Consider the following 20,563-nt stretch of genomic DNA (forward strand, 5'->3'; position numbering starts at 1 on the left):
TGACAGTGATTTTTTTTTAATGTTTTCATCTTCAGTATTGATGCAAATATTGCATCAGGTCTTGAGCTGATCCCTGCAGAAGTGCAGTGGAGTCATCTCATTTGCTAACATTCCCCACTTGACTCAGCAACCTGTCAGCATATTTTGAATTCAATTACCTTGCGCTGTACTTTTTATAGCAGTGACTTTTTAAAAATCAAAACTGCATGTGATAATAGGCCTCTCGTGGCATCTTTCAGTACTCTTTACCATTTTTTGTATGATAAATGATAACACAATTTGGTGATTTTACTTGTAGTTTTTTTGTGATCTGAAATTAATTTGCTCTGTCTCAGATTTGTTTTGCCTACGTCAGTTTTTGTTTATGCATTTGCTAAACTGTGAACATCTGCCAAGGCACTGGAGAGCATTTTCTGCAGAATCAGTAAGAATATTTTGCAGCTAGGCCAGATTTTTTTTTCCCTAAATGAAACTTCTAAGTGTTGCCTTATTGGGAACTATTTCCAATTGACTGTCAGGGGAATTTTCTATTCCTTTACTTCCACAGTTCTTTGTTGTTTTACTTGTTTTTCTCCTCTATCTGAGAATTGCACTTCTCCAAAGTGAAGCTGAGGTCGGGGTTTGGGCTAGCTGGAGCTTGCTTGAGGTGCAAGGCCCAAGCAGTGCTGCAGCATGGCTTGGCCAGGCACCAAGGGCCCAGGCCTGAGCGTGCATTGCCTCTGAAACGAAGGAAGCTCCTCGCAGCTCTTTGCAGCTCTCTCACCAGAGGTTACACAGCCCCACCATAGCAATCCTGGCCTGGAGCACTTGCATCCAAGCCCAGAGGGGGGAGTTGGGTGTACTAGAGGCCACACAGCATTTGTAGGGGCTCTAGAAAGTCATTTGCTTAAGAATTGCAGGCTACATTATTATAGGCAAAGTAACCGATTTCAGTTTGCCTCACAGTTAGGTTTTTGTTTGCTTGTTCTTTTCTGTCCAAGAGGACTACAAGTGGTACTAGGTCAATTACTTAATTAGTTAATGAGAATTTTATGGAAATTTGGAATTTTTGCTCAAAGTCCATTTGTTTTAGTGACGCAATGTTTAACTCCTTCAGAGATTATTACAGGTATAGTGAATATTATATGGAGATAACATGAACTTGAATAAAGAGGTTCATCCACAAATACTGATGAACACTTGGATGACATCATAACATGAAAGTTACGATGAAGATGTGTGTGAGAAGTCTTAAGGACAGAAAATCTGATGAAGGATTTTTCTTTGGGAACTGTGTGTTATATGGAACAAACAAAAAAAAAAAATCAGTAAACAAATCTTTTGCATGCCTCTTTGGGAATCTAGGACAGGTTATTAGTAAAAAGAAAGTTTTTGGCATTAATGATACTCCTCCCTACTTCTTTGACTGTGAATTCTTTTTGTTGTTATTGGTTGGTTGGTTTTGTTTTGTTTTTGTTTATACTCTCTTCATTTGCTTCTTATCACTCATCACCTCCTCTATCCTTAAAAGAAAAAAAAAAGAAAAAAAAAAAAAAAAAAAGAGAGAGACTCTTCAGTTGTGCCTTCTGGTTTGCCCTGCTTTTTTTCCTTTTGTGGCCAACCTCCGCTCTGGCACTGCTCTCAGCAGCAGTAGCTCACTGTAGGGCTGCAAAGCCAGCAGTAGGTATCCATCCTTGGCTGGGCATCCTGCACTCTGGAAATTGCCAGCTGACCATTGTTGCTCTTGCAGCTGGAAAGAGACGAAGTCCTGGAAGCCTGCATCACAGCCAGCAGGCAGTTTGCTGTTTGGGGATGGGGAAACAAACCTGATTTGTGTGTGTTTTTGTAAAGGCATTTACAATTAGTGCCTTCTTACTGCAATAAAAATACGGGATTTAGTAAACTCTTCAAGGTATTCAAATGCCTGTGTTCCATTTGCATCTTAGCAAATTGAAAAGTATTAATTAGAGTTTTGCATGTTACTTTCTTTTTCACTGAACCTATTAATCTATCTATTGTATTGTGTTTGTCTTATTGCAAATGTGCTGCTTTAGAGGAAAAAAAGTAAAAAAATAAACGTTTCTTGAACATTACTGGCAGATCTCCAGACCATACTGCCTATAGCTGGTAAAGAATTCAAAGTTGTGCCTGCAGCTCTTGAAAGTAATAAAATACATGAACATGGGTGACACTTGTTAGGAAGGACACGCTCCAAATTTGCATTTACACAAAGCTGGTGGAGGTATAAATTTGTTTTGTGAATGGTAAACTGCTGTAAAATTGGTGACATTTTCAGTGGTGAAACTTTCTCTTTATTCATGGTTTCCTGCATAACACATTGACAAAGCTGTTTTGCATTATGAAAAGCGTTTGTCTCTCCTATCTTGTTTGTGTGCTTTGTCAAAGTTCATCTTCCAAGCTTGGCCTTTCTAGCGAAAAGGTTATGTAGCAATACCTGTACAGCTAAAGATCATTCCACTTTAACAACATCTTTTCATCATTTTGATATACGTATGGAGCAATTCATTCATTCCAGTAACACATACAGAAAGACTGTTGTTAGGTGATCCTGTGCTGACTGCTTTTCATATTTGCAGAACCACAGAAAAATATTTTTGATTATTTTTTGTTATTATTATTATTTACCAGTGGACAATTTGTCATGTCCAATTACTTCTGTTTACAATTTTCCTGACTATGCCCTGTAGCTCAAGACAATGTTTAGTTTTCTAAAACCAAACCAAACAAAAAATAACAGATACCACACTAACACAGTTAAAGGGGTCTTTGGCTTCTCTCCAGTTTTTGCATGCAGTAGCAGCACAATGATGTCAATAAGCCAATTGTAAGCAGCTGAGTGGGAATTTTTCCAGAAACGAGAGACAAATTCTAAGTGACAAAAAGCTGGTGTTACGAGCTGCAGCCCTGTGCAAAGGGTATATGGCTGAAGTGCCACTATATCCGGAGACTCTTAGTTCCGTGGGACTCTGAACGTTTTACAGCCCGTTTCACAGTAAGGACAAATGAAGGAATGACTCCCTCTGCTGGCAGTGTAATAAAAGCTGTTTGAGGCTGTCTTTTCATTTGCTTGTCCATTTGTCCTATTTTTCTTAGTAGCAGCTAGTATGTCCTTTGGTCATTCAAGAGATTGTGCCCAAAGCTTGTGAAATTTATTCCTGCAAGTGAGTACACTTACTGTATTATTATTTTTAACAAATCCTTCTTTAAAGTCTTACTTGAAATTACTTCAGTTGCTGTGTTACCGCTACTATTACATGTTCAAGCCTTGGACTGTCAAGGAATTATGAAGTATTTTTATCCTGTGACATTTTAAATTATTCTCTCCATAGGGGAAGCCTGTGGGAATGCCAGATGCTGGTGCCTATTTCCGCGTGCTAGCAGAGCATGAAGTAGCTGCCCTCTTTACTTCACCAACTGCAATTAGAGCAATCCGTCAGCAGGACCCTGAGGCAGCCCTGGGAAAGCAGTACTCTCTGAAAAGGTGAACTAAGGATACACTGGAAGCAGTTTCTTACAGAAGCAGACTGGATGAGCTAAGAATAGCAATGTCTGGGGCTTTGCCCACCTCTGTATAACAGAATTCAAATATAGTCTAGGTGTACGTGTATTTGCTTGTGAATTTATATTGATAGTTTGGAGGAAAGGCAAGCTATTAAAAAGATGACTCTTTAATTGCTCATTAAAAAGAAGACTCTGAGGTTAAGAATTCTTAGTGAGTTAAGATTGCTTACTCAATCTTCATTTTACTCCACTGTGCTCATACCCTTTAATACAGACTTGGATTACATGATCCCGTACTGTTTTCCCACATGACCTCCCACTTCTCTGAGTTCACAGGATCTTCAGTGTTCATTTAATCAGCAGCTAGTCAATATTTATCTCCCTAAAATTTAGTTACTGCTTATGGTTATATGTTGCTATTTCATGCTGTTTTTAAAGTGTTTATCACTGTGCTACCTCATGCTTCAACATCATGACTGAGTTCATCCTCACAAATCCCTTGTGAGATGAGAGAGTGGTATTATCCGTGTTTTGCAGATGAGAGGCTGAGGCACAGAGAGATTAAGGTCAAAGTCTTCTATTAATTTTGCATACTCAGACTGAGCCATTGAACTACCACTATATCTGAGTTTTTAGAATCATATGGTTAAAATACTTTATTAGTATTTTGTGGTTAAAATGCCTCTCACACTGACTTGATGCATCTGTGAGTGTTTAGTACTTCTACAAATCACGTTTCAGTATTGTACACCAAATATTCTAAAAAAGAAAAATATGTGGTTTTAGACCAGATACAGTCTTGGACCTGAATAATTTGCTCAGTATTCAGTCATGAACATCTTTTATCACACTTCTCCAAAGAGAAAAGGAAGATGTAAAGCCATGTAGCTTAATTAGACCTCCACTCTCATAATTGCTCTGGGAAGTTTTGTTTATCAATAAGCTGGATTTATTCCTCAGGTATTCATTACAAGTTCATCATTACTTTCTTCCACGTTGAGTGTTGTCATCAATCGTTTCCCTTCCATGAAATGGGGAACAAACTCATTTGGGACCCTAATGCCCTATTCTTCTATGATGTTTAGTGACAAGAAAATGATACAGATTCTAGAAAATTTAATTGCTATTCCTCAGCATTTTTTTAGGCAGTAACTAAAATGAGTCAGTGTGTAATTAGAGTAATAATTGACTAGAAAATCTGCTAACCTGCTCTGTAAGTTGTTGCATTTTCTGACCAAAGAATTACAGGCAAGTTAGAGTCCCTATGCTGATAGCAGTTGCCCCAGATATAAAGAGGTATTTCACCAGTCCTACTCAGTGTGTAGTTCATGAGCTTCTCCATTTGTGCACAGATTTATTCATCTCATAATTAATGCAGCTTTGGGCTATGCAATCCCTTGGTATGCAACTTCTCCTCTAGTGAAGCATTTAGTATCTAGTATTCTTGTGGATTGTCTTTAGTCACTTTTATGCAAAATCCAAAGCCTTTTGCACCTGTGGGTAAAAAAGGCAAGTCTGGTGACTGTTCTCTGAATCCCAGTGTAGTGCTATAAGTCTTCTTAGTGTAGTGCTGACAGTCTTCTACGTGCCTTTCCTTCCATGTTAGATAAGGATTATCTTACTGTAAACATCTAGTCATGGCTCTAACTTCCTGGCTATGTGTGATACTGTGGTGTATATTATTGAACTGGGAAAGGTGCTTAAATTAGACTGGCTATCCTATAATGATTTCAATACTAATGTCCAGCTAGTTACAGTGAGTGTTATTTTATAGGTTAAGCTTCAGTTCTTAAAAAATCAAATCCAGTGGGTGATTGAAATTTTCTTTCTAGGAAAATTCTTGCTTTTGGGTGTTATTTAGGTGGACTTTTCCATCCAAGGTCAAGATAATTTTCTGTTTCAGTTTGGATTAAGACTTACTTTTACTTGATACTCTCGATCTATGATACATCCTTCTCCATTATTTGGTGCAGACTCTGTGAAGTGAGATATCTTTCTCCCACCTGGAGTAAAATGTATTCCTATTTACTCTAAGACTATAGACTAAGACTCTAAGACTAAGTAAAATGGCTAGGAATGCATCCCTGAAAGAGGGTACCACCATGTTTCTTTTAATTCCTGAAAACTTCTATTAAAAACTGAAATAGGTTAAGGCGATTTATTTTTAAATCTGATTAAAAACAAAAAAAAAGACTACTGCTGTTAAGGTACAGGGGTGGTGGACAATGCCAGCTTCCAGCATACAAGGGAGTACTTGATTTACAGGAGTAAATTGAATGATGAACAGATTTTTGTTCTTTTGAAATAAGTTAAATAGGTCCCTGTTAAAAATTAATGTTGGCGGCATCACTCACAACTAAACAAAATTATGTGTGATGTTTCCAAAGGTTATAGTGTGCCTGCTTCAAAATCCTTGTTGGATTTTGGAGTCAAATCTTGAAATTTGTTTGCTTTCAAAACATCACCTGAGTCTTAAACATGACTTATGCTAAACACCAAAAGAGATTTGTAATTTGTATTACTACAGGATAAAAGCCCTGTTCAACCACATATTGCTACAGGATCTGTAGCAGGCCTGTTTTTTTGACAACTCACAGTGCTGTTAAGCTGGCCATCTAATCATATTGCTGCCTGTTGTGTTTGAAAAGCAGCGAACACCCAAATTCCATGACCTGGGTGTATTCTGGTTGGCTTGTGGAATCTGTTCTCATCTTCACAAGGTAACTCTGTAACGTTGACCTATTGACTCTTCCCCTGTTTGGAATCACACTTCATCTTTTAAGTGACTTAATTCTTACGAACTGTGTAGGTCTGATTTCCAAATGACTGACAACTGACAGTTGTGCACGAAATGAGGCAATAACACTGCAGATTAGATTAAGAAACAAGTAAAAATTTGTAGCTTGTGTTCCATAGTGTAATTGGCTTTCTTTGCCTTAGGTCAGTTGTGAATGTTCTGCCATTTTATACCGACAGAGTCTGGAGACTGAAGCATGTTCGTCTGATAACAGATATTAATGTGCTTGCTTTAGAAAGAAATACAAGGCTGCCTAAAATCTGTTCAGAAATAATGGATATACAGTCAATTAGTAACTGCTAGTTTCTATCTCACACAGAAACATAACACAGGAACAAGGGGATGTGAAATTAAAGTAGCAAATTCAAAGCTGTTAGAAAGAAATGCTTTCTCACATAATTCATGTGTCGCACGTGCTGCTAGAGATGTGATTAAGACTCAGAATCTAGGACAATTGAAGTACAGTATGCAGTGCTCTCTGCTACCCCCTACTCTGTGCTATTAAAGTTTATGTATGGCCTATTGGAGTCTCGAGCTGAATTTATGAAGAGTCTTTGTGAAGCTCCCCTTCACCTGCATTGGGAGAAGGAGCTGAGCTGCTCTTAATGTTCTGCATTTCTGGCTCTGTCACCCAAACCTCAAGTGCTTGGATTGTCATGAACAAGATAAAATCTGTTCAGTGGAGAAGAACAAAGATAACAAGGGAGAGAAAATAAAATTTATTTAATTATTTATTTATTACATATTTAAGTGTCTACAGTCTCCAGGTGCATTAAGAATTAGTAAGAGTTCTTTATTTCCAGTTTCTGTAAAGAAGTACAAATTAATCTCCTCATTGTTTTTTCAGGAAAAAAAGAAAAAGGTGGGGGCGGGGGGGGGGGAATCTTATTTAATGTGATGCAGAGACTTTCTTTGCCAGTAAAAACTGGTATATATATTCCAGAGTTAAAAACACTTTTATTATCTTTTAATCTTGAATAATGTAACTGAGATTATTACCCATGTGAATGCTCCTGCTCTGGGGCAATGTGGTTTCTTCTGTGCTTGGAGTATGAAAAGGTACGTACTTTGCTGAACAACTTAGGTTGTGCTAGGGCCACTAGGGACCTTGATCTGTCCCCTGCATTAGGGGGGTACTTCACATCCAGTCCACTGGACTCTTGAATAGGGTTTAAAGTCTGGATTGAACTGAAATTTATGTTAGGAGTGTAGGTTTTCAAAATGGCAATGTAGAACATGTTTACTTAGAGAAGTTTTAAGATCCTTCTTCCCCATTAAATGTGTTGCAGTGATAGACAATTGCAATAATAGGTGCATTGACATGCTGTGAAGTTTTAAGTGGATTGTAATGATTTGTTCACAGCAGGACATTTTATAACCATTGCTATCTCTCTCGTTATACTGTTTGATAGGAGAAGATAATTTCATATTCTTAGACTTTGTTAGGCTTATGGCACTTTGCTCTTGTATTCTTTTTGATGGATTTGAACCATAAGTTGCCCAAAGAGCTGATCCCTGTCCTTCCCACAACATAGGATTCCTCTAGATCCTGCAGATCCAGGCCGGATTATTAAAGCAGGGAATTCAAAAGGAGGAATTCTGGTTTTGGTCTAGAGGAAAACACACTGATTTAACTTTTTGGCAAGCCTTTTAAGACATTGGGGTATTGCTAGCTCTGTTTTTAAAACAAGAACACTTAACAGAGTTTTTCAACACTTTATAAAGTTAATAAGTTCATAAATTTAATTTTTAAATCAAAGCTGAAATTTTGTGTTTAGCATGCCTAGTTACAGGATATACAATGCAATGTAAATTTAACAGTGCTTAACAGGAGTGTCCTGAATGTAAACATGAGTCTTAAAAAACTTCGGAAAATACAATTTGTGGTTTTTACTTATACAATATTTTGCTTTCTTCTATCATAAACTTTTATCTGTTCTGTAACTCCCACTTAACTATTAGCTGTTATTGTCAGCAATGGCTTGTGCTTTCAAAGAAAATGCATTCGTGTGCAAGATACTAATTGGAGACACACTCATTATCTTCTAATTATCTTTGAATATTTTCACTGTGCTTCTTTGATGTAAAAGCTGCTTGCTTACACATTTGCTTTAAGGTTTTGTATATTTTATCTGTATCTCATATGAAAATACATACTCCAGAGTAACCTGGAAGTTCCAACAAGAAGTGCAAGGGCAATCAAGAAAGACTTCAGGGCTTTGCGACAACTCAAGGGATCAGGACCACGAGTAGCTTTGTCCTCTCTCTCTTCAGTTGCAGGGAATGATGAGAGGAGAAGCAGGAAATGACAGCAGATCAATCCCTGGCTCCAAGCTTGGTGTTGTTGGCAGAACTTTGTTTTGTTTTTTGATCACAGGTTGTTTTACATGACCCCAGGCCTGCTCGCAACAGCGGGGTTCACCAGTCTCAAAGGGGGAAAGGGGTTTTGCTCAGGAGTTAGCAGAGCTCACCGAGAGATCTTTAAACTAGATTTGAAGGAGGAAAGGGATAAAAACAGGCTCACTAGAGATAAGCCAGAGCGTGATATGTCAGTAGCTGCAGGACAATGTGCTAGCAAGGCCCTTCAGTATGCTGTCCCAGGCCAGGTAGGGGATGGAGAGCCATGTGACAGCAAAGACACAAGGGATATGATGGGTTAGAAATCATGGAAGTGCCTGAGAAAAGGTCATGTAGCAATTAGAGCTTCTCCCCCTAGAAAGGTGATGGGATCACTAAACCAACTGAAATGCATCTACACCAATGCACACAGCATGGGAAACAAACAGGAGGATCTGGAAGCCATTGTGCAGCAGGAAAATGGATATAGCTGCCATCACAGAAACATGGTGGGATGACTTGCACAACTGGAGTGCTGTAATGGGTGGCTGTAGTGTCTTCAGAAGAGATAGGCTCAGAAGGAGAGGTGGTGGCCTAGCACTGTATGTTAGGGAGTGTTTTGACTGTCTTGAGCTTAATGATGGTGACAATCAGGTTGAGTGTTTATGGGTAAGAATGGGGGAGGGCCAACCAGGCAGGTGTCATGGGAGTCTGCTACAGACTGCCCAACCAGGATGAAAAGGCAGTTGAAATAGAGAAGAGGAGGCTGAGGAGAATCCTTATTGTGATCTACACCTTCCTCACAAGGGGGAGTGGAGAGGCAGCTTTTCTCTGGTGACCAGCAATAAGACCCAAGGGAACGGCTTGAAGCTGCTACAGGGGAGGGTCAGGCTGGACATCAGGAAAAGTTTTTTCACCAGACAGGTGGTCAGGCACTGAAGCAGTCTATGCAGGGAAGTGGTCATGGCACAGAGCCTGCCAGATTTCAGGAAGTGTTTGGACAATACGCTCAGACACATGGTCTGATTTTAATTTTTCTTTCTTTTTTTTTTTTTTGATGGAGGTGGTCTTTTGGAGGAGTGTGTTGCAAAGAAAGATAGGGGGTATTTTGGAGTAGTTTTAATGCCAGAGTCAGTTGTTGGGCTACTTGAAGCTCCAAAAGTAAATTACTCTCTAAAGTTGCCTCTTACTCTTTTTGTGGACTATAGAAGCCTAGAGAACTAGTTCAGCTTAGACTTTTTTTTTTTTTTTTTTTGATGATAAGATTCAAATAAGATAAATATTATGCATTGCTGTCACAAACTATATTATAAAACCAGACTTATACTATTGATACTGCACTGAATATAAACGAGTGGTTCACCTCAGCATAGTTGGCCATTTTTACTTCTTGTTCATCTGTACTTCATGAACCTGAATTCAAAGTTCTGTGTTTCTACCTGAAGATGACTGCTTATTTTTTTGTTGGAGGTGTGGGGGCAAGATTATAAATCATTCTTCACTTTAGTACCTTCTTATTAGATGATGATATTTGGTCATGAGTATCCATGAGTTTAAATGCAATTTTAAGTTGCTTGTTAGGAAATTAGAAGTGCAAAAAATCTGCTATGACAAGAATAAAGTTACTGTACAACTGTACAGAGATCAAAACCTTGGCAGCGTGCAGTAATATACTGTAAAGTCTCACTTCTAAGTACGAATAGTCATGTTTAAGAAAGCTACAGTTGACACAGAGGACCTTGCCATACTAAACAGGGCATGAAGTGAATTTGTGATGTTTAAGGAGGGACAACAAAGTTTGACAGAACATCCAATAAAAGGTGATGAAGATTGAGACTGTCGGGGGGTTTATTACTCAGGTGTATATCGCTGTATAATTTAGATACGGAGATTGTATCAGTTGTTACTGCCAGGTGTTGCATTTCTTTTCTGCCAAAATTGGCTGCAGAGTATCCAGCCAAATAAGCTGAATTCCAGTACTATTGTTATAAGATTGCCATTATCTGATAGAATTGCATTATTTATTTATTTTTTTATAAGTAAATAGCTCCTATCTATGCAGGAAAAGGGCTTTAGCTGCCATTGTTTCTCCACAAAAATCATTTCCAAAGACTTATAAAAAGAACATGGGGAGCTAGTTAGCAGTGTCCCCTGGGAGTCTACTCTAGAGAATTTTGGGAGGTCCATGAAAGCTAGTCAGTTTTCGAGAACCACTTTTTAAAAGTCCCAAGATTGAAACCTAATGGCTTATTTCTTTATATGAAAATGCTTTTTATCTCTAATATTCTAGCAAATTATTACATATTCCCAAATTTGATATTTGTCTGTATTCTTCCAAAGCAAGAACAAAACTGTGAGAAATATTGGTATCTCAATTTTACCTGAATACTGTAGTCTTATTCATGCAAGTCTTAGATGTTGACATTCATGCAAGTCTTAGATGTTGACTCTTTCAAATAAGGCTAAAGCAGAAGATGGTGGAGGAGAGAAGTCTAGTATCTGTGTTATCAGTATTTCTTGTAAGATGGAGTAATTTCTATTATTTTGCTTATGACTGAGCTAAGTAAGGAAGAGATCAGCTTTGCAGAATAGAGGTGACCGAGTCACTATTTGGAGGCAGAAATGAGTGAAAGGAAGTAAAAGTTTGACATGCTAAATTATTTAAAAAAAAAAAAAAAAAAAAAAAAAAAAGATGAAAACAAAAAAAAGAGACAGAGAAAAGGAAATGTAAAACAGCTATTCAGAAATTGTAGGTTAAGACTTTCATTTTGTCTTTGGAAGATTTATGGAGTATATGAAACCATTGTGAATTGAAGCAGTTGAAATGAAAGGAAGCTTTCATTAGAGGTCTTCAAGGTGTTTATACCAGAAAAGCCCAATTGATTACTGCTTTGATTTGTGTCAATGTCTTCATCAATAACATTTTTTTATTTTAATATTTGTGTTGCAAATATAGTAAGCACACATTGAAAAATGTGCAATGCATGTCACAAGATCAATAAGTGGCACGTAGGATTTTAGGAAATAAGGACTGCTAAGCATTTGCCGTTTTCTTTGGAGACATGGCAGTGAATGAAAGAATAGTCCTTTCAGATCCTGTACTCATCTGTACATAGGGAGAGGATAATTTTGTTTTGGATTTGTACAGGTGTTTTTTTTTTTGCTTATATATACAAAATGGCACTTAGTATTTAAATAGTAATTTTCATCTTCAAAGTAATTGTGCAAACAGGAGTAAATTAATTCCTTTAAAACCCTGGTGAAGTAACTAAAGTTGTTCCAGTCTGGCAGACATTAAATTGAGAAAGACAAGTATCTTTCCTACCCCAAGCTATTCAGGAAGCCACTGCAAATTTTGTGTTAGAAATCAGTTTTCTCTGCTCAAAGATAGATTTTTATATCATATTTACATATGTTTTGTGGTATTTTGAGTCTTTGTGAAGGAAAACAGAAAAGTGTTTTTCAGACCTCTAAGTCTCTGTGTGTGATGATGTTTATAGAGAATGATGCTACATTTCAGTATTCCTGCTAGGAGCTTCACGAGGAACTTTGCCAAATCTATTTGAAATAACCTAAACAATGTTTAAGTTGCACTCACTGTGTCAAATTCTTTGGAGCAGTCTCAGTACACAAAGAAATGTGGGTTACCTTGGGTTTGGATCTAGCTTTCAAATCAAAAAAAAAAAAAAAAAAAAACAGCAATGAAGGTGTGAAGGTGTGAAGAGCTGCGGAAGCACAGACGCTCTGAAAGTTTGTGCTAAACATTAAACATTCCTAGCTGCTTCCATGGTAGCTATTCAGTATTTGTAGCAGAAGGAAATAAAATGAGTCTTCTACACCTTTTTTGACATTTTCAGAAGTTAGCAAGATTTCCATTTCTTCTAAACAAATACAGGATGCAAAGAAAAAAATTCAGATATAAATTTGCAGTATAAAATGCCAGTCAAGAGACATATTCAAGGGGGGGATTTTTTTATTTATTCTTGGTTGTGTACTTCTCATACTACAGGAATCTAAGTTACATAGCGTGCAAGCATAGGGGGTTCGAGTTGGAGAATCAACCATTTCATGTTGTGATACAATTGCCTTAAGTGTTCTGACTGTCAGTTCACTAACAGGCAGAACTAAGAAGATTGTGCACGTTTTCAGTTTTCATGGAATCAATGAATGGCTTGGGTTGGAAGTGACTTTAAAGATCATCTAGTTCCAACACACCTGCCATGGGCGGGGACACCTCCCACTTGACCAGGTTGGCCAAGGCCTCATCCAGCATAGCCTTGAACACCTCCAGGGGTGAAGCATCCACAGCTTCTCTGGGCAACCTGTGCCAGTGCTAGTTCCACAGGACTACTGGTCATGCTGATATTTTATTAGGACTATGCAAGCAGAAAACTGTACCATTTAATTCAGTATAAAAATATACACAGTGTAATATATTAAAGGAATTGTTTCCTACTACAATTATTTAAGCAGAAGAGTTCATTAATGTGGTCTCCAAGCAGCATGGTCTGGTCCCCTGTCTTCAGTTTCCATCGTGTTGTCTTGGTAACATTGTACATAATGTTCTTGTGAGCATCCAGAAAGACGGATCCTGCAGCTGAATTCTGTTAGGTAATCTATGCAGGTGTCTGCTACAGAACTGTTCCTCAGGTGAGTTACCTTGCCAATTTAGACCTCCATCTCCCCCCATTTGACAGTTGGGTTCCACATTTTGTTCTTCAGTCATCTCTGCTTTGCCTGGGTCAAAACTGTGCACATGTGCATTTCAGTCCATTGAATATGATGAAATTTTCAGAGAAAGAGGCAACAGGAAAGGCAAATTAAACAAAAGGTAACTGTTCATTTACAGTGAAAGAGTCAGTTCTTGGATATATTTTTTTTAATTATTTATTTTTTTGTCAGAGTTGCTGTTGTGGAGTTACATAACCAAAGCATCTAGAGCTCTGGTGGAAGATGGTGCTCAGATCTAGGTACTCAGATGGCTGGCAGAGATTTCTTTCAGAGTTCAGACTGTTGTTTTAGGTTATCAGATAGTTCCTCAGTACACATTCTGTTCTTGCTTTTAAAGACATTTGTATCCTGTAGACTAGTATCATATTTTGCTTTTGGTGGAAACTAATCTACAAAACAGTTCTTTAAAACTGGGAATTACTCTGTGGAAAATTCTGCAGCTATGTAGCCCTGAATTGCAGAGGCCTCAGAGCATAATGTTGTGGATAACTGAACTTGTAACAGGTGTTCATGTTGAGGGAGAAATGCAGTCATTTTCCCAGTCATAGTGAACTATTCTATTCTATTCTATTCTATTCTATTCTATTCTATTCTATTCTATTCTATTCTAATTTAGCATAACTTCAAAGAGCCAATATAATTTAATGTAATTTCAGTTTTTTAATGAGCCAAGTAAAAAGCTTTGGGCAAGCCAACTGATCTCTTAAACCTGTGAAGAACAGTCAGTGCCTCTTTCTCAGTATTTAAGTAATGCTAGCGTTCAGACATGGAGGGAGAGAGAGAGAGAGGAAACAGCTCCTTTTCAGCATGGGATGTGGGAGACCTGAATTCACACGTACATCCCATGTTGCAAAGATTGTACTGGTTCAGTGAGAGGAAGAGTGTTCTGGCTTGGAATAAATAATAATAATAATAATAATTTTAAAAGGGGGGGGGGGGGGGAGAGATATCTTGTTTTTATTTATGGAATTGACTGTACTTTGAGTATGTTAGCCAGTAAGCACACCAGGCCCTTCTAGTAAAAAGAAAAAAAGAAAAAAAAAAGAAAAAAAAAAAGTGCACCTCTTGTCTTTAAATTCCTGGGAATTCTCTTTTCGCTCTTTTCCACCTGGGTGTTCTGTCTTTTTTCCTCCCACTGGTGAGCACCTCTTCTGTGTTGATTAAAAATTCAGTATCAAACGTGCTGTCTCATGTACAATTTCAGTTTTCTGTCTTACGTATACTGACATTTTCTAATTTAAAATAATTAGAAAGTACCTTAAGCTTTTCTGTTCCCATATGACTTCAGTTTCTCTGTGCTTATTAATCTTAATCACTTCTGATTGCCTTTCCACATGCAGCCAGGGGCATCCATTAATATGAATGAAGCATTATTCATGTTTTTCTGCTTTTAAAAAAATTATTTGTATGATTGAGATGACTGAGAATAAAAGAACTGTAAAGCGAACTTAAGTTACAGAGTTCATCCATGAACAACTTAGAGTTGCCCTGGATAGGCAGATGAAGAAGAGCTACCTTTAGGAGCTACTGTGTTAAGAGAGAGTAGAGCAGCCTCAAGTGCTCAAAGGAGACAAGCTGTGGCAGCACCTCCAGTTTGTGTGTGTGAAGATGTTACAGGTTGCTGATCTTGTTCTTGTTGCATGGCAACTGTTTTGTGTTGTGTTGTTGTTTTTTTTTTTTTTGTAGCTCGGAGATTGAAGCCCTCATTAGTGTAAAGTAGATGATTTTTTTTTCTGATGATTTGAGAACAGAAATGCTAGTAGTAAGCTGCATGAGTCTACTGCTTGTAAGGAATAATCCTTTACAAGATTTAGAGCTGTCCAGTGAAAGTAGAGAGAGAACAAGAGTTTCTAAGATGTTAAACCCAGATACAGAAAAAAAATATTGTGAATTACACAGTAGTAATTTTATCTGTCTTTTCTATCTTGGTAGTATTACTATGCATACGATGTATTAAGATTTCCCCAAACGATTAAACAGTAAACTATTAGCACTGAGATGTGTAATTATTTTTTATAATCTCCATTTATCTCTTAGTACTTCATCATGTATCAGTTATGATATTACAGTAGGAAGGAAATAAAAATCTGAAATTCATTTACAGTCTGGAAGCATATTATAATTCAGTGCGTTTCCTGACATCTTCAAACATGCTATTGGGCTTCTTCATAATATGACCACAAAACCACATTTTGCTATATGCAAGTTGTAAGACATACATTAAAATTTACCATTTGATAGCAAAGGAACCGGGTATGTTTATTACAAAATGCATGCATAAACTTCAGATACTTTGTGACTAGCTTGCCAATTCATGATGACTGAAGTTATTTCCTTCTTTGGAGAATTTTATTTTGATAATTGCCACGGTCTACCAACATTTAAGTAAGTTAAACGATATCTATATAGCTAACTAAACTGTATTGTGTACGTTTATTCTGTTAATTTTGATTGGATGTGCTTTGAAATCTTCATAGGCCTTGTATGTATGTATTATTCCACTCCACACAGCACAGTTTGTAAATATGTTCTGTATTTGGATAGAATCATGAAAGGGAGCCTTGAGGGAATTCTAATGTTCTGGGGGGTTGATTTTATTTTTAAATGATTGGATCAAACACAGCAATAGAATCATTATACAAGAAGTATTTGGCCTTCAAAAGTGTAATATGTATTCATGGTAATTGATGCATTATGCCTACAAGTGCTTTGAAACATTTAGAAATACTTCAAAAATTACTTGTTTCTTATCTGACTTTCAATTCTAAAAATAAGCATGGAAACTCAGGCACTTCAGGCACTTCAGAAAATATATTACTTTATAAACAAATGGATTTTTTTGAGAAACAGGCTTCAGATTTTCAAATAGCTTTAGCTTATTTTGTGGTTTTCCTAAGCTTCTGTACATCTGCAAGAAATGAGGCAAATACTCTGCTTTTGGCTAGCTGTGCACAGCTGTTATACAGGTATTAACATGGCTCCACAGTCAAGTTGATATTAATATAATACCTAGATCGTGCAAACAAGCTTGAAGTTGTCACACTCAGCACAGTGTGCATGCCTAATAATACGGGAATGCCTGCCCATTCATTTAAAAAATTAAAATATATTTAATTCATGCAACTTGCAACATAATGCAGTATTCGTTTCTAAAGGTGGGGGATTGTGTCCCAGCTGAGGTGGGAGGGGGAGGCATTCATCAACAGAGCTGAAGGTTAGAATCTGAAATAAAGTGAAACCAATGGAATAACTACCTAGATGAGCTTTGAGCAAGCTAGTGGTTGCTAAAGCTCTGCTCCAGAAAAATGGAAGCACTTAAATGTGTACCCGTGTTTCATTTGTCATGTAAGGTGATATTCTGAATAAGGGACAAATGGATTGTGGGGGAGACAATACTTATGATCCTATTCCTGTTTTGATGAAACATACTGAAATAAATAGCTTTGCACTGTGTGTGTGTGATATTGTGAATGCAAAGCGCAAACCAGCCCTGAGAAAGGGAGATCATCTCTGACAATTTGTTTGTACCCCTTCTTTTAAGCCAGTCCTAGCACGCATGTGGCTGTGTGGTGAGCAATATCAGCCAAAAACTAAGCTACCTAAAAGGAGGAACATTTTTTTAAATCTTTGTCAGTTCATCCAGTTGCCTATAAAAGTATGGGAGTATTCATGCTGAAAAAAAGAAAAAAAAAAAAAGGAATTTACTGCCAAGGTGCAGAATGATAATGAGAACCAATTTTGTTTTTCCGTAATCTGTGCTGATGTGTATTTAAATCAACTCAAGTCAGCTGTGCAACTGATTGTCCGGTTGTGCATTTTAATTGCAAAATTAGCCTTCTTCATATGTTGGATAATTAAAATGAATATGGCTGTCACATCTTTGTCCCTTTACGTTTTTGTTTGTGCTGCATTTCAGACAGTAAACACTCCTTCTGTGGTGTCTGTACTCTATGGCCCTGTTCTTTAAGCATTTTTGATGCTACTGTACATTAAAGAATATGGAGAATAAGGAAAACTTGAAATGGAAGTGAATAAGGAACAGTAAGTAGCCATAACCAGAAGGAATGCAAATTTTTGTGCCAGGCACAGTTTGTATCGTACAAACGCACAAGTACTGGATGGTCTGCTTAATTAACAGGTCTTTCTGATTTCCTTAGTCACCCTTTTAGAAATGGGTTCATTTCCTATTTATGTGTCTTTGCCATGCATTTTTTCTAGTAGTTAATATATCACAGTTTCAGAGTAGAGAAAATTAAGCAATTCAGCATTTTTTAAGGTTCTGTATACAAATTAACATGGTGAGAAAGGCTGGATTTATTTTCACTTGGATGTGAAGAATAAGGTGAGCAAAACGGTTGTTTTTCTGTGAGGCTTACAGTTAATTTGTTACACTGCTTTGTAGAGTAATAGTGAGAGTAATAAGCATGTTTTACTTCTGTCCCACCACAAGGTAACAAATAGTCTGTTCTGATCTGCTGAATGAATGCAATCTAAATGGTAGGCAGCCTGAAGGAAAAATCACGCTTTAGGTATAATAGCGTCTCTTAAGGCTGGTGCAAGAAAGTCTTAGCTGACTTTTTCTTTCCAGTTGGTTTCCTGCACATGCTTTACACTAGCTTTACATATTTTTGTAAGGCATTTCACAACTCCCTATAAAACATGTATGAAAAGGAGTACCTATGGAAGTCCTGATTACAAATCATTCAGCCTGTGTACCTCACCTAAAATTGGGTATTTTTTGGGGGTTTTGCCATTACGAAAGACCCCTACTACTCACTGTATTTTGACATTCTGTATGTACCTTGTATGTATTGTGTTGATTCTGTATGAGTTTAATTCACAAGAGGAGGAAGTTAAGAATAAAGTCAGATGGAGGAAAAATAAATGGTAATTGCTATCACTGTTCAAGAATTTATCTGCTGCATCCATCACACTCCTCAAAATAAGGGTTGAAATGAAACACAAAATGATGCATGACAGAGTTTTTGAAGTTTTGCTATTATTCAGCAAAGCCTTTCACAGTTTAGGATGACAGATTGTCTTTACTCTACCCTAATTGTGCATAATGTGTGAATTGGATTTAGTTTCATACTTCCTTTCTGAAAGCATTAGTAAAACTGAATCAGGGAATCCTTAAGAATTTACAGGTCTCCAGATTCTTCATTGTTGTCCTCTTGTGGCTTTTCTCATTTCTCTCTTATAATTCGTTGCAGTACCCTGCTAAATATGTTCAGAAGATGATGAAAATTTCAGTAAATAAAAGCTCTGTCATAAAATTTCACTTCATTTGATGGCAGGCTTAAGCATATTTAAGAGGGAGTAGGTAAAACAAATGGAGAATTTCTTGATATGATTATCATATATGTTAAAAAACAATTTTCACTAGCCTTTAATCTTAGAAGGCTGTAAAAATCATTGCATATCAATGTACACTGACAATATGGGTTCATCTGTACTGTACTTTTTTGGCAGTCTTCCATCTGACAGCCCAGCATCACATCCCACACCCACAGCCAACCTGTGTACCTCTTTGCCGTGTGTGGTGTCATCTTGTTTTAATTTTGACAGATAATTAGAGTCAGATTATTTGTAGTGAAGTGCCCAACACTAGCCAAGTGTACTTTGTATATCTGCACATTAATACTTCATTAGGTGTCAGCCTGGAGCTCTGCAGAGAATATAGATATCTTCTAGGGAAAAGATGCAGAAAACTGTGGCAAAATTTTGCAGTTGATGTTTTTGAGTGTCTGTTGAAGGCATAGCTGAGCTATACTGTAAAAAGATTATCTGAAATTCTCTTCCAAGACCAGTGAGCATAAGACTAAAGTGGTGCTTGTGCCTATCTATAGCAGCAATGTGCCTATCTATAATTTATCATGGCTTAACAGTGCTAAATCCGAAGTTGTGAGTGAGGCCACCTATAGCTAGTGCAGTCAGAGACTTGGAAGCTTGCTTGGGTTTTAATGACAGAGAATCACCTGGGAAACTGACAAATGTGCACAGTTGTATGCTGAAGGATGAAGAACACAAGGGCTGTATGAACACTTGATGAGCTGGTCCCTGAATGTCAGAGTCCTCCCCAGTACATATTCCTTTGATGTGTTCGGTTTAGTTTTATTATAAGGAAGCAGCATGGCATGCTGTGATGTGGATTTTGAGTGCTAGAACTTATCTGGTACTGTGGTTTTCTGTTTCTGGGTGCCCATTAGTTGTTGCCATGCTGAGAATACATGTTCATGGTACATTATTGATTTCTTCATTCCATCCTTCCTGGCATAACTAAAATGACTGCTGTGTGGAGGGAGCATGTGCAGGGAGTTTTCAGAGCTGTCTTCTTGCTGTGTGGATGGATACTGCATGTTAATGTGTACTGCCTAAGCGTCCTCCCTTCTGTAAACCCTTGTCTCCATTTCATCTGTGCTGTCTTCTGCTGTAGTAATCCCTTTAATTCCCCTTTACCAAAATTGCAGTTTTACCAGGAAAATGTCTGAAAACAGCACTGCCACAGTAAGAATTTAGTTTATTACATTTGTCGTATATGTTAATGTGTTAATGTATGACGATTGTTCCTTTTTCTTTTCTTTGTCTTCTGCTACATAAGAACTCGCCACCTCTTCTGCATGCTTCAAGCATCTATATGTGGCATCCTGACAAATTCAGCTGTACATTAGTCACTTAGTGCAGCCCAAACCCAAATATTAATGTTGGAGTGCAGTGTATTTTCCCTAAGCATATCCTACCAGAAAATAAAATAGTTTAGCAATCTAACAGTTTATTATATTGAAGAACATAAGACAGTTTAGCAATTGTAAGTGGTACAGGGCATTTTTCATCTTGAAAGTTGTGAGTTAATTCAAAACTGTTTATTTTGATTGAACTCGAATGTGTACTGTGAATGAGCAAGACGGTTTGGGGCACAGAACTACTAGCTGTTGCTCTGCATCATTTAGCAAAGCCCAGCTTCTTCAAGTCAGGCATGTGGGCAGATGGAGGAATTGTGATGAATAAAGTCAGGCATACAGACTTCCCGTAGTACTCATAAGTAAATGCACACTTTGCTTCTGCATCAGCAGCACTTTCTGTAATGTAAGAATTGCTTTCAGAGACACCAATGCAACAAAAATGCCTGTATCAGACTATCCATTAAGTGTCCAATAGAGCACAGTAATATTGAAGTCTCTTTGAAATAATATCTTT

Source organism: Aythya fuligula, chromosome 1 (genome assembly GCF_009819795.1).
Source record: "Aythya fuligula isolate bAytFul2 chromosome 1, bAytFul2.pri, whole genome shotgun sequence".
Classification (NCBI taxonomy): Eukaryota; Metazoa; Chordata; class Aves; order Anseriformes; family Anatidae; genus Aythya; species Aythya fuligula.